Here is a 12,374-nt window from a genome sequence, read left to right as displayed (position 1 = left end):
CAAAATTAATCATGAACACAAGGAAATATCCCACAGAAATGTACGCTGGCTGAGAGAACTTAACTCACTGCAACTTAAGAAATCACAAGCAAGAAAGACACATCTTTAATAACACCAATGTTGCATTTAGACAACACACTGCAGAGAAATGAAACACAAGCATAACAGGAAACACATTTGCCAATTTGACAACACATATGTAGCATAAAGAAATGCGCTGCAAATACAGAAAACACAAGCAAATACATAAATGCTGCAAGTCTTACGACATATTAAAGGTTTCCAGAGGACACTAAAGTGATGAATATGCCAGTAGTAGCAGCCTAATGTTTGTAGGTGTGGAATCATGCAATCATATTGTTAAAACTAAAACATTTTCAAACATCTTTGGCACGTGGTGGGCGTGTTCATCAGTTTTTAGTTTCCCTCGGAGATGTCTGTTGTGTTGTGTTGGACTTGTAGTGTTTCTGTATTTACTTGTGTTTTCTGTATTTTCAGTACATTTCATTTATGCCACATATGTGTTGTCAAATTGACAAATATGTTTCTTAATCTGCTTTTTACCCCTGTATGCTGCCCATGAGTGTCAAAGTGGTGATGATCTTCATTAATCTTAATTAATATTCATTTGCTTTTGTTTTCTTAAGTGGCAGTGTTATGAGCTCTCTCTGCCACAGTAGAAAGTCTAGTGAAAAGATAATAATCACCACAATAATAATAGTAATAATAATAATAAAACATTATCTGCTTTTCCAAGAACAAAAATTCTCACCACCTGGTCCTGTAATCAATTTGAGTTTTTCCTCTGACCAACAACCTAATCAAACCCCAGAAACATGTCATGGTCATTTTGTATTATGAACAAAACCCCCCCTCATATATTGCTCCTTCAGAATGTCAGCTCTTTGTGTGTTTTCAATTACAGCCTCATAGGACAGAAGGTCCCGGCAAATGGACGAAGAAAGATGGAACATTAGAGCCAACTATGGTAAACTGCGCAACACTTTTTAAAAAACATTGTTCCTTAAATTGACAGCATTTTTTCTTTGATTAAAACATTGCTTAAGTGACTTGCCCTTGACTGGACCATTGTACAGCAATGTGGTTTTTGAAGGATGTGTGATTAAACACACGCCTCTAAAACTACACACAGTACAGGTATTTTATGCTCTGTGTAGCCATGGATTTTACAACTGTTGCACATGGATGTGAAAAATGGAGCGAAACCGTGCTTTTGACCCTCCACATCCCACACATGGTTCATGTCTTCACTGCTTTGTCTGCTGGATAAAAAAGTGAAATAAATAAATGAAAATGCTGAGCAGGTTAGCACCATTGTGTCAAACACACTGTTGTTATTATCAAGTAAGAGAGGCACCCCTTAGTCATCTTGACTGAAAATGAAAATATTTCCTCTTTGGGTAAGTGCTTGTTATAGAAATATCTTGTTGGCCGTCATGCCAGGGAAATAAGAGACAAAATTGCATAAAATATTTAACTTAAAAATGGCTGGATTTTTAAAAGCGAGTGTAGTTTAAACTGACGTTCACCAAGGTTTTAGGCAAGGCAAGTTTATTTGTATAACACCTTTCAACAACAAGGCAAATCAAAGTTTTTTATATATACAGTACAGACAGAAAGGCATTAAGAAAAGATATACAAGAAACACAATATAAAAAGACACACATGAATCAGATTTTAAAAAGAGTAAAACTAAAATATATATAATATATAAATAAGCTAAAATTGATTAAGACAAATCAATCAGTTGAATAAAAATTACAGTGCAGTGCAAAATATGAATGTTCCAGATATGTGGTGCATAAAAACTGAATTCTGCTTCTCCATGTTTAGTTTTGGCTTCAATCCTGACTGGAAATGATTTTTTTAACAGCTTAACATCCTCTTGGCCCTAAACAGTCTTTTCAATGATTTTACTTAAAAATAGGATGTTTGATATTGGCCTATAATTGTTCATTAGTGAGTCTAGATTATTCTTTTTTAAGAGTGGTTAAATAACTGCAGTTTTCAGGGCCTCTGGGAAATAGCCTGAGAGTAGAGAAGTGACTATTTGCTGAAGATCTGATGCCGCGCAGTTAAAAACATTTTTGAAAAGGCTTGTAGGGAGAATATCAAAGCAGCTTGAGGAGGATTTCAGATGTAGCACAATTTCTTCCAAGGTTCTATAGCTGATAGGATCAAATTGTGTCATGCTAATTGATTGAACTGACAGCTTGCCCAATTTTCTGAATTTTGTCAGTGAAAAATTATAAGGCACATGCATTATTATTGTTTCTGGCAATAGGACTGCCTTGCATTTCTCAGTTAAGAATTATAAATGCAAAGTTTCCCATTATAGATGTCATAATGCAAATGGAGATTTGTTTTTCGCCACCTGCTTTCAACTTTTTAACACTCTCTCTTATTCATTTTTACCAGCAAGACCCAAGCACGGGCTGGTGTGGAAGAGAAAGCCTGAGTAAATAATTCACTGGTGTTTTCAGTGATATATCATTTTGATTGAACATTTGTCTGATCAGAAAGTGCAAAGCAGTAACATCAGTCACCACAATCTTAGAAATGTTAAATCCCTTGGCGATGATTAAGTCCAGAGTGTGCCCCTTGTTGTGTATAGGCGTGCTGAGTCAGTCCATAGTTATCCAGAATACAACACAGTTCGTTAGTGCTGCTGCCCTGGGGGTTGTCACCATGAATGTTAAAATCACCATCATTAAATACACAGTCAAAGTCAATGCAGATGATAGACAGCAGTTCAGCAAAGTCATAAAAAAATTACACTGTATTTTCGAAGACATCTGTTTGCACTGGATAGAATGATTAAGAAGGCTGCAAATCAATCAGTGTGCTCCAGTCACCCCCTTCCCCCCCCTTGAAGGTTTGCTGTCCTCAAATTTAGAAGCATCTAATCCAGCTGCATATTGCTGGAAGATGCGTGGAGAACCCTGTTTTGGCTGCACTGTTATCTTGGTTTAGCCAAGTTTCAGTTAAAAACATGAATTCAAGATTGTGCTTGATAATGAAATCATTCATTAAAATGATTGCCTGCTAAAGTCCTGATGTTTAACAAAGCTAAATTTAGTGTGTTAAAAGCATTCTTTGCCAATTTAAAGTATTTTGTGAAGACAGACTGTGGGTGACAAGGATTTGATTTCAAATTTGATACATTTGCTAAATTAGTTTAGTGCATCTTTTCATTCTACCACTTGACATGAAGTCCAAAAGAGGAGCCTGGAACGGTATTCGAATTAATGCAAAACTAGGGGGCGCCATCATGAAACCAAAAAATATATATGGTTTCTGATTTACTCTAAAAGGAGAACACAGGACAAGTGATTTACAGAGCAGATATATTGCAGTAGCACACAGAAAATGCAATTTGACTTCAGTTGGGAGTAGCATTTTATTCTTTCTCTTACAGCAAAAAAAGACTTGGTAGACTCAGTAAAGTCAGATTTCTATGTTAGAATCTAGCTATGGTCTGATTGGCCCATTTAAAAACTTTACAACTTTTTTTATATATTCTGTAGCATTATATTATGTTATGTATTTACAAATGTCAGATTAACAGTATATTCCATAATACTGGAGGGTGTTGGTGACGGCTGACGTATAACATTACCACGGAGGGAGTCAAGAGGTCGCCAAAGTCATCAAGTTTCAAAATCTTTTAAGACTGCAGAAGCAAAAATGTATGGGACATTTGAGAAAACTGATTAAGTCTCAAAACTGTAACAATGTAACACTGTTGCCTGGCAGACATAGTAATTGAGGGTTTTAAAAAAAAGAAGATCATTTAGTTATTTGGGTGCACTTAATGTTTGTTAATTTGTCTTCTTTTGGAAGAAATGTGCCAAACAACTTTATAATTTTAAGAATAAATGTTTCACAAAACACAATAAAACATGATAGGTTTTCTAGATTGTTTCCAATATTTAATAAAAGCTAAAACTTTTTAAATTGATATACAGTATTCTTCAGCAGCCTCATATCTTCTTTTGATTCAGGAAAAACACAATGCATCTCCATATAGACGATCACATATACAGTGCTGCACAAATATGCACACATGCACACACAGAGTCCAATGTACTGAGTCCAGCTGTCTCTGTCTCTGCCATTACTGTAAGAGAATACCCTCGGCCAGCGCTCTAACCCACTCCATCAATCTCTCTCTGTTTGACAGAAACTATGCCCACCTGTTCTCCCACAGTCCACACACAGAGACTCAGAGGCTGAAGCTCAACGCGCGACTTCAGGCTTCAGGTTTGGATTGATGGAGACTAAATGTGGTCAGTTTACTGTGTTTACGTGACGAATAACTGTCATAATGTCTTCAGTGATTAAAGCTTCAAATGCAGGGTTTCAGGTCTTTTTGACTGATTTAAGATGCTGTGATTCTCTGCACACTTTGTACTTCAATACAGTAGTAACATACTGCTACTTTACATGGGTATTTCCAATTTGGAGGACTATATTACTTTGTACTACTCCTCCACTACATTTTGGAGGATAATATAATACCTTTTACTTCTCTACATCTGACAGCTGTAGTTACTAGTTGCTTAAGATTCTTTAAAGATTTATGCTGTTGTCAGGTACAAATCTTTCTTCTCCAAAATGTCAACTTTTCAGGGGGTCTGAAAAAGCTTGGTGGTCTTGTTTGAGCCTGGTGACACAATTAATTCTAGACATTTCTTAGAAACTGTAGATGAGCACGTGACCCTTTAACTGATAAGAAACTGTACCTTGTATTCAACAATGAGAAACCATTTTACACAGTACATTTTTTAAATAATTGATAATAGAGCTCAGTTTACTGCTAACACTTGTTTACATACAGTTAAAAATTTTAAATGTAGATAAAATATCAAAATATGTCATGTTAATTTATTTTTTTTATTTTTAAAAGAACATAGCAATTGTGGATGATGGTGAGAAATCAAGACAAAACTGCACACAGATGATCAGAAATCTGGATACTGTTATGATCATGTAAACATCATATCACTGTATACATGATCATAACAGTATCCAGGTTTCTGATCATCTGTGTGCAGTTTGTCTTGATTTCTCAACATCTCAGCCACTATGTTCTGTACCAACAAAGAAACCAGAAATCAGGATAAGGTGTTTCCATGCACAGTGTCCTGGTTTCTATCGGAGTACTCCAGCTAGCATATCCAGGTTTCTCAAAACCAGGAAAAGGTCTTATCCAGGATTAGCTGTTTCCATGCGCAAAACATAACAAGAATACTCAAAAAAGGTCTATAACCAGGATACTAGTGTGCATGTAAACGCACTACAGTGTATACACATTGAAACACTCACACAAATATCTTTTGCCGTCATTTCAGCAAAAAATCTGTTTTTACTTAATTATTTCTAAGTTATATTTAAATGAAGACAAAAGGCTGGTTATTTGTAATAGGTAGCATCTCTTTTAGCTGCGACCAGCAGCTCTATAGCTCGCTCTGTCAGTCGGTTGGTCGGTTGGTCCACAAAAAAATTTCCCCACCTTTGGCAGCCACTGTTTTCGTCCTAGGAGGCTGGAATTTGGCATGGAGGTCAAGTGTGTGGGTGTGAAGGTGTGTGTTTGTGTTCATGCCAGTTGGCTAAAAGGGGGCGTGGCAGTTGGAGTAGCCTATAACAAAAAGGCACAGAACTTCCGGGGTTCGAGTACGACCCGTGGCTCTTTGCTGCATGTCATCCCTACATTTCCTGTCTCTCTTTAGCTGTTCCAAAACAATTGCTCGACATACTATAAATTCAGGAAATCAGTTCTGAAGAAGCCAGATCAATACAGGTGAAGGAAATCCTGTGTGGAGGCTTTAACATAATCACTACCACCTGTTCACAAACCCATGTTCACCAGCTATTAAGGTTTGTAACTTTGGAAATAATTTCTATAATAAATATGAATGTCTGTCTGTCTATATGTGTAAGCCGTGTACTACATCTGTCCAGGATGTACCCTGCCTGTTGTCCAATGTGAGCTGGGATTCAGACCGCTGCAACCCTGAAGGATAAGTGGGTAAAGATATCGGAAGAATGGATGGACGGGATAGACTCCAGCTGAAACTAATCAAAGGTGGACAAGGTAAATCTGATGATTATTCAACAGATTTAAATGCATGAAGTCATTTCAGTCATGCACCAATAAGAGCAAAAAAGCATAATGTGCTCCAGGACTTTTTTCCCGGTCTTCCATCTGTTTTCCTTCCTGGACCTGAGACGCACTGCATGAACCTCCAGTCCTGATGCGAGGCACTTTTCAAGTTGAAATTTAATGTGTTTCAAAGAGTGGAGATGGAATGCTCTCAAATCTTTATTTCAATTGATGTCTATATTTTTGCATGAAAACCTAGACTAGTGCACCTTAAAAATCTAGAATTTGTACAGCTGTAATTTCTTTAAAGATTAAAAGTCTTTAATTCCTAACTCAAACATTCTTTGCAGGTTGTGGGATTTGCGGGATTTGAACCAATGATCCTCTGATCTCTAACCTTAGGCTACTGCTGCCCCCCTCCAAGTTAAAAATACTTCAGGCAAAAGAGAGACCAAATCCTTTTAAACTCCTTTTTTTACTAAACTTTGTGGCCATAGATCACCTGTCCAACCAGATTTCCTTGTCTTCACACCTCACCAATCACTCTTCCCCCCCCCCCTTTCCCTCTTCTCCTTGTCTCTACCTTTTTGGTCTTCAACTCCATCAAGAGCACACACACACAGACACACACACACCCACCCACCCTGAGGCCCTGTGGGACACAGGAAATAGAGTATTGGTGGGGGAGGAGGGTTATGGAGGAAGGGGGTTCAAGGTGGGTCTCCTCTCAGGTTACCTGTCCAGGTAAGTCTGTGTTTGTTTGTTTAGTGTTACCTCCCAGTAGTCCGGAGGTCCAGGCTGAGACACGGAGAGCTCTCTGTTCAAGTGTGTGCGTGGTTTTATTGTGTGAGGGACTGCTGAAGTTTGAAAGAGGTGATACTTAATCTGACTATTGTGTAAGACTCTGTAGATCCTCCTCGCACACACACAGCAGAGCGAACTCAATAGTTTGCCTTGTATCGGTGTTACATTCTCTCAGCTCAGAAAATAACCTGGCAGTCAGGCAGCGCAGTAGACAGGACGTCTGTCTAAAAATTATAGCAATTGATGGGATCCATCTATCGTCCCAGATAGAACTTGTCAATGTAATGTTGGCAGAGGTTCAGGCGCAACAGAGGCCGAGCTTTCACTGCCTCTGAGAAATATACGGACAGCTGAGCTGGGAGACGACTGGCTGGCTGCTTTTATGTGGAGATGAAATTGGAAAACACTTTTAGTACTGGTCTGGTTGACTGCTGTTTAACATTCAGCGAGGAATTCAGGAACGTCTTTATATTTGTTCCTTTTGACATTTAGTATCTGTTAGATTTATCCTAGGTAAAATGCATCGTTGCACCAAAACTGATTTGCATTATATTTTTGTTTTGTTTTGTAATAAACAAAATAACTGGGAGGTTAGTGACAAACACCATGAATGACCAGACCCAAAAAATAGAGTACTAACTGAAACTTCCAAAGGGGCAAAAAAAAAAAAAATCCAACTTCCAGAAAATCCAAAGTCAAAGTACTGGACACACTGTTTGATTGACTTGTGATTTTACAAAGACCATACAATTTATGTGTATGTGTGTGCGCCCCTAAACACGCTGCTTCTTCACTCAAAGACTTGTCCTGAGTTCTCACAAACACTGTTAAGATCAGTTAAAGGATCAGGTTGCATGGCTACATTGATCATAACCTTTTCAAAGTTTGAGTCTATATCACAGACAATCACCACAGTTCTCTCTTTTATCGAGATAATCCTACATTCCCATAGTGAGGTATAAGACTGTGAAATGAAACTAATGCAGCGCTATAGTTTTTGTCCACAAGGAGTTCTTTTGCCATTTGTAAGTCTGTCCACATTGTTACAATTTCCACTTCTCCTCCAGTTGAAAACGATGGAAATCAAGCATGTGGGAGGTAAACAAACCTCAATAAAAGTCAGTCAGGGTGTTTTCAGCAGCAGGATTTGTTTTACTCCGCAGCTGACAGTTCTGGCAGTCAGAGCCTGGATAACAAGAACCACAGCTGTGTTTCCACCCGACTCCGGCCCTCCACTTAAACCGAGAACACATTTGGTTGTTTAATTGTGGGTTCATGACAAGCAGATCAACCATTTAAATGATTTTTTAATGCAGCCCATCACTGTATTTGTTGATGCAAGTTTTGGCCCAACGTGTTTGTGTTGTCATCTGACACTCTGAGACTGAAAAAGACAAACTGAATGTCACTGACATTTGGTTAGTTTTTCTCCATAATGGCATTCCAACATGCAAAACACATGAATGCTGGTGTTGGATTGATATATTGGATGTTGAAGGCTGATATTTTTGGGTAAAAGCCGCTGCTGATAGCTGAAGTTTAAAATTTTTTTTGAGGAATTCTTTCCCCCAGAATTTTCCTCTGACCACATTTTGTTGGGAAAATCTCTGAAACTGTAATTAGACCGAAACTATGTATAGATTATTAGAAAGCCTAATGCCATTAATCACGCATGAAAGTATACTTTCACACTGCCACACACACATAAACAAACAATTTAAAGGAAACTACTATATGGCATAATACTAGATTTTACTACGTAGCCAGGAAATTTTTCTACAATATCAGAAAAACATCCTTGTAAATATCCATCTGGTTGGATTTAATGTGAACTCAATGTGCAGGCACACACTGTAGCTGCTACTGGGCACGTGTCACAAGGTGTGTGAAAATATAGTGAAGGATGTATTTAATAATGGGTCGCTGCCCTGTGTGAGTTGGACGAGGAGTAATCTTTTTACCATAAGATTCACCTGTGTGTGTTATTCAGAATTATTGTTTGTCTGAAGCTGATAAAAATCAACCAGTCATCAAAAACAGTGTCTACAATAAGCCTCTTGACATGTGACACTCAATGTTGTACAAGTACTGTAAGATGATTATCAGTGTATTCCAAAAGATCTGGCACCCTTATGGTTGCTGCTGGTAGGACAGGGCAAGCTGGTTAGGGAGCAACAAGTTCTCCAAATTCCCCTTCAAAACAACACATATTAAGCGTTCTCATATCTGATGCATTTATCGGCAGGGCGAGATTATTGGTCAGTTAAGGTATGGTTAGGTTTAATCACAAAAAGGACTTGATTAGGTTGAGGAGAAAGATCGTAGTTATGGTTAAAAGAAACCAACGTTGATTGTCAGTAGGATATGGGAAGCGAAGAGCGGTCTTCCGTCCAGCGTTTTGTTGATCCAGTTAACCACCCTGATGTCCAGACTTTGTAGCTCTGTCACAATATTTCACTTTTTCACTATTATTTTGGTCCCAGCAGACAAGAGTAATAATTTCTTTGGCTTTGCTACTTGAACGTAATCATATATTGATATTGGGAATTAGCTAGAAGACTGACAAATGCGTTGTCCATCCACCCGCCCAAAACTTTTCCTAAAGACTTTTTGCTGCATTATAAGAAGGTGATGAACCAACAGAGAGTTATCACCTGAATCTGCAGCGCCCCTCAGCTTTATGGAGCTTTATAGTGAGTTTCAGCTCACTGTCCGGCTGCAACTCTACTGTTTTTAGTTCACTCTCACCGTGTCATTTTTGGGTGCTGCAGGCAGCTGTTTTCAGCAAAAATCTCTAAAAACCCACTGTGCACTACCTGCTCAGCACCAAACAGCAGACAGGCCTGGTTAGAGACCAGCTGGTGAACACAGTGGAACAGACACTTTTAGCAGCTAAAGAGCTGCTTGGTGGAGACCAAAAACAGAGCTAAAAGAGAGTAAATATTGGACTTACATTCATCATGTGGGCACAAACACGACTCCAAATGAATGATAATGTTGCTCCGTAACCGCTGTATATGTAAATAAGGAGCTGTTTGCTAACATGTTTATCATATCAAGGTGATATGCGAATGTCGTGTTCACAACTTGTTTTCACTGCTCCCAAATGGCCAAATAATATTAATTACTTTATTATTATTGCAGGTTTAAGCAAAAGGTAAGGCTCATGAGATATTTCACCAGCCGCTGACATTGCCATCCCTAGAGCTGCCGCTAACTTGGCTAAAAGCTATTATTGACTAATAGCCTAATGCATCTTACTTGCAACTTCAAGACAATAAGGACACATAGTTTAAGGTTGTCAAAGGTTTAATGGTGTAAATGGTTCTCTCTCAGTGTGTCATCCTCTCTTTCTCCCTCTTTCCACGAGTTGTTTGCAACAAAATGTCCATCATTCTTTCCCTCTTTCCCTTGCGTCTTTCTTCTTGCTACAGGAACTGTAGCAAACGGAGGTAGAAATGTGGGGAATGTTGCTGAACAGAGCAGGAGGATTCACTCTTCATTGTTAAAGGGCTGTTCCGCTCCATCTCTCTTGTAAACGGTCGTCAAGGGAGTAGAAACCTGATAGCCTCACTTAGCTCTGATCTGCTCTAACTACAGAGATCATAGACTGAAGGATAGAGGGATGGAGGGCAAGTGGGAGAGAGGTATGAAGGTTAGACTGAAAAGTAGACGTAGATGCTTTTCTTTTACCTTGAAGAGATGTTGAACATTTTATGTTGTCATGTTAAGATAAAATGAATGTCATGCACATACCAGACTTGCTGCAAGGCACAATAGCTGCACAACATAAATTTGAAGTGCTCTGTAAGTATTGCTTCAGTCAAGACTACAGTTTTAGCCACAATGTGTAAAATACCACTCCAGTAATATTAAAACAAGCTCACTGCAGTTTAATGGATCTTTCCACAGTAGACATGTGGGTAATCGGGCTGAGATTTAAACTATAAACTTTAGTTTATACTTAAGTATTGCTTCTACTGCACTTACAAACATCCATATTTTCAATATGTTTCAAACTGAAAGACTTTCATCCTTCATCTTTTTAAGCAATACAAAGATATTGGTAGGGAAAGTAAAGTAGAAGGTAAAGAAGGTAAAGTGAAAGTTGAATGACTTTCTCCCACTCACACTGACACTGGAATATTCTTTTATATATTATTTAGAGAAAATTAATAGGACTTATTTTTTCCCCCTACCTGTAAATTACTATCCATTGGTATTTTTATGTTCATTGGTTGATTTTAACCTGCAAGCAAATATACAAATAAACCCTTAAATTTCTAAAATACAGGCCTGCAGTTAATTTTAATTTCCACACTTGGATCCTCTAACACATTATCAGCCTGTGATGATCAATGAATTTTAGAAGAATGTTGTGATAAAATGTTGTAATTTGATTTTTCCTGTATCCACTTTCCCTCCCCCTGGGCTCCTCAGTAAGGACCACTGAACACGCCTGAACTTGTCGGTTCGAGCCACTGGTTGTAGGACAAGAAGGAGAGATTTTGCTGAAAACAACTGCCTGCTGCTGCTGCAAACATTGAGGATGTGGTCAATATGTGGTGAATAAAGTTTATTAGAATTGTCAATGGACAAAATCAATCGGGGGTTCAGTGTTTACATTCAGAGTGAGCACCTACTGTGTGAACATAGATGTGGTATGTTTTGGCCGTGCAGAAAGGCTGATAAAAACTGAGATAACAAAACGTACAAGATTGATTAAAACTTACAGTGTCTCCCAAGCTTAACAGGAGATTTGAGGTTTGAAGTAAAACCTCTAAATGTTGAAGTGCACTATACAGAAATGTGTTGGAAATTAGATAGTTTAAACTAAAAATGTATTTGAGTTTTAAACATGTTCACAATGGCAAAATGACAAAATGAAGTAAACTTGCATGCAGACGAAAATAATATAGATAACGTAGAGCAATAAATAAATCAGACTTTGTTTATTATCACGATTCAGATGAAAATTCTGATTCAAATCTAATTATTCCCTGTGTGAGAGCTGATGTAGCTCAGTAACCTTACGCTGTGCCCAGTACATGTCTCCCAAAGCGGAAATTAAATGATCTCTTTGTGAAAAATGCATGTGGCTCGTGTGTGTGGTTGGCAGACAATCTGTTTATTTGAGTACTGGGAATGAATGTGTTGTTAATGTGTAGTAAATGTGGGGTGACTGGTAGCAAGTTGCTCTGGAGTGCAGAGGAATTAACAGGCTTCACATTCCTCGGCAGGCTATGAAGACTTTAGAGTGGCAGACAGGACCAGCGAGATGAGTGGAACTGTGATGAGATTAAATGAATCTATTGATCCCTGTGGCGGAGCTACATCACTGCAGCAGCAAATAGCAAGAGGTTAAATAAATATAAAATCTAAAGAACAATGGAGGAAATGAAGAAAATTAAATATAACCAAGAATCCTAGAAGTCCTATTATA

The 12,374-nt window shown here is 38.2% G+C and overlaps 1 long non-coding RNA gene across 3 annotated transcripts; it reads left to right on the top strand.

Moving 5' to 3' along the window:
- Positions 1-937: 937 nt before the first annotated feature.
- Positions 938-11,536, top strand: LOC122862996. 3 transcript variants are annotated; one of them, XR_006374889.1, is made up of 4 exons: positions 938-988; positions 4,205-4,310; positions 5,986-6,118; positions 11,372-11,536. It is a non-coding gene; the product is annotated as an uncharacterized LOC122862996 (long non-coding RNA). The 3 variants fall into 3 exon arrangements; XR_006374891.1 differs by having other exon boundaries at positions 961-988; positions 4,205-4,284; XR_006374890.1 differs by lacking the exons at positions 938-988; positions 4,205-4,310 and adding an exon at positions 5,716-5,901.
- Positions 11,537-12,374: the final 838 nt, after the last annotated feature.

This window comes from Siniperca chuatsi, linkage group LG16, assembly GCF_020085105.1.
Source record: "Siniperca chuatsi isolate FFG_IHB_CAS linkage group LG16, ASM2008510v1, whole genome shotgun sequence".
NCBI classification, from domain to species: domain Eukaryota; kingdom Metazoa; phylum Chordata; class Actinopteri; order Centrarchiformes; family Sinipercidae; genus Siniperca; species Siniperca chuatsi.
This window is presented reverse-complemented; position numbering and strand designations above follow the sequence as displayed.